Below are 3,270 nucleotides of genomic sequence, written 5' to 3'. Positions count from 1 at the left end.
TCAAGGCCTACTCATTTATTATTATTATTTTAATTAACTCTAGTAAGGCTTATTTCTAACTAAAATCTTAGCTCCTCAAAATCTCTAAATGCCTTAAAGTTTACGTTTCATTCCCCACTTCTTCTTCGGAATGAGTAAATTCTTTTACTCAATATATAGACCTTTCTTCATCTGCCCAAGACATGTGTCTAGTTTCTTTCAAAACTAAGCCATATGCTTTTGATAGTGAAGTTAGGGCTGTCATTCGTCGTATCATTTTCCAATTCCAAACAAGTATTACAACAGACAAAATCAAGATTATACTAACTAAAATAAGCAACACAATAATAGGATGAATTAAAGTATTAAGTATGCCAGTTGCTGTTGGTGACCATCCAAAAAGCACATCCCACCAATGATGAGACAAGTGTTCTTCAAAGCGTTTAAAAACTCCTTTGATGGTCTCTGTGTCATGGTGTACAGTAATTAAAATCTTCTTCCCTGTGTCTCTAATCTCTTTTAAAATTTCTTTCAGTTCCTGATGTTTTAACAATTGAGCAACTAAAGTCAAATTCATTCCTATGGGCACGGGCACTATTTCTTGTACAGTAATTAAATTGGCTTTTATATACTGGTGTGATACTATAGGTGCTTGATATGAGAAGTCACATCCCTCAATTTTAACAAAGTTACAGACACATAGATTGAACTGAGTCTCATTCATGCTTAGATTGTCTATCATTATGGTGGAGCATGCTGTTCTGAGACAGACACAACTTTGTCCTACATATACAAGCAAAGTTGTTTGGTTGCCTGAATGCGTTTCAAAGTGGCAAATGCTTTGGTCCGTATCTAAACATGTATCTTTATTACTTTCTAATGTCCTCTCACATATGTACCCCAGTTGTCTCCTCATGGAACAGGGCTCTAGGTTGATGGTTTGCCACTTTCCTCTGATTTCTCGTGCCCATGTTCTATGTTCAGAAGGATATAATACAGTCCCCTCATGGTTTAAATCTAGGGGCACTATAGGATGAATTAAGCTCAATGATGCATTATGTATTGTTAAGACAGAGGCTGTTACTTTATTTGTCATAGGGTTATAAGTGAAATTGACCAAAGTCCACTAAGCTTGTAGTTCCCTTTCTATATCAGATGCACTATCCCAAACAATTTTACGGAGTTCAGCAGGGAATATTCCCTCCCTGCCTTCCCTGATCACTGCAGCAGCTACTGACTGCATCCATAGTTGTGCTTGGGTACACCCAAGAGCTAGTGAAACATTTTCACTAGCTGTGCCTAATGCATTAATTATTAATTCATGGTCTTGCTTTTCAGTATTCTCCCATTCTGGTAATACTTTGGATAACTTCTAATGGTTGTCACCCAGTGCTAGTAGGGAAGATTGCAAAGGTTGCTGTAATTTAACCAAGTCGTTCCCTACTGTTGTTAGTTTATTCATCAGTACTTCTGAATCTATGGTATGTAGCACTCCTAGTCCAGTCCCTAGCAGCCCAGTGAGATCTCTTTTACTCTTAAAGTTGGAGGGCATTTGTTTTTGAAGCCAAGTGGCCCAGTCCATGAAAGGATTTCTGAGAAATGGGGCGCACTCTGGCCGGACATCTGAAGCATTTACTTGTATTCCCATTTCTACTCGCTTCAGAGACCATTCCGGATTGACCAGCAGTCTTTGGATTCCCGTTTTCTTAATAGCGTACGGCCCAATTTTAGTAATCGTAGGAGCTATAGGCTGCTCTCCTACTTCTGGGATAAGTGGCTGTGGGGTAGTAATAGCTTTCCTTTGTATTGGAGGGGTAGTTCTAGTCCTGTTCTTATGATATTCAACACACACTTAAGTGATATTAAAATTAAGATCATACCCTCTTATTGCACATCCCTCTGGTTTTAGTCTAAATTTAGGACATTTACTCAAACATTTGTCACAGCATTCAGGGCTAATCCGAATGAGTTTCATGGGTGGTTGGTAAGCCTCACGGAACCCATCCTGCACAAATGCATAGTTACATCCCCAAACATTTCTCCCTTCCCACAAACGTGCATTTGTAACCTTTATAATCTCATTTAGGGCCCTACGAGAGTGGGGATCATAGGCCCTTCCTTGACACCGGTATATTCCAGTTACGTTGTACTTGTGTGGTATTGGCTCCTGTTACAACTGTGGCAATAGTGATAATAGTTACGACCTTCTCCATCATGTCCATAATTTCTATAGGTTCATTTATTCGCTGTTGCAGGTGAGCTTTAACTTCAGCTCGTTGTCACCTGGTGTCACTTTCCAGACTCCCTCAGGAACTTTCTTCACTCGGGAGTGATGGATCCAGGCTTTCTGTTCTTTAATCTTGATTGCAGTAAAGGTAGTGAGGAGCACTAGGTAGGGTCCTTCCCACTGTGGTTCCAGGCTTTTTTCTGCAAAAGACTTAACATATACATAATCTCTAGGTTGTACATCATGTACTGGCCCATCTAATTCTCTGGTCTGAGTTCCAGCCACATATTTTTCAATTTCCCTTAATTGTTTGTTCAGGGCTACTATATATCTATGTAGGGTTTCTTCCCCTACCTGTGTTGGTGTGATTCCTTCTTGAACTGCATATGGTCTCCCATATAGTATTTCAAAGGGGCTCAATTTTTCTTTTGTTCTTGGTTTTGTCCGGAATCGCAATAATGCTAATGGGAGAACTTGGGCCAAGGTAGGTTTGCTTCTTGTCCCAACCTTACAATCTGTTGTTTAATCAAATGATTCATTTTCTCCACTTGGCCACTCGATTGAGGATGATATGGGGTATGTAACTCCCAATCTATTCCCAGGTGATGGCTTATTTGTTGCACAATTTTGGAGATAAAATGCGGTCCTCTATTTGAGGATATGGTGGCTGGAACTCCAAACCTCGGTATTGTTTCTTGCAACAGTGCTTTGGTTACCTCTCGTGCTTTACCAGTCCTAGTAGAAAAGGCTTCTGGCCAACTCGAAAAGGTATCAGTCAATACTAGGAGATAACGATATCCCCCCTTCCTAGGTAATTCTGTAAAATCGATTTGCTACTGTTGCCCAGGTCCACAACCTTTTTCAATTTGTCTAACTTTAGGCCTTGGGATGTTTTTAGGATTAGTTCGGAGGCAAAGGCTACACTGACGAGTTACTTGTATTATTGTGCCCTGTAATTTCCTAGCTATAATTTTTCCTTTCAGATGGTTATACAGGGCATCTATTCCCCAGTGTGTTTTTTTCATGCTCCTTTTGCACTAATGACCACAACAAATAGGAGGGCA

The sequence above is a fragment of the Taeniopygia guttata genome, chromosome W (assembly GCF_048771995.1).
Source record: "Taeniopygia guttata chromosome W, bTaeGut7.mat, whole genome shotgun sequence".
In the NCBI taxonomy this organism is placed as follows: domain Eukaryota; kingdom Metazoa; phylum Chordata; class Aves; order Passeriformes; family Estrildidae; genus Taeniopygia; species Taeniopygia guttata.
The sequence above is the reverse complement of the archived record's forward strand: the minus strand, read 5'-3'. Positions refer to the sequence as shown.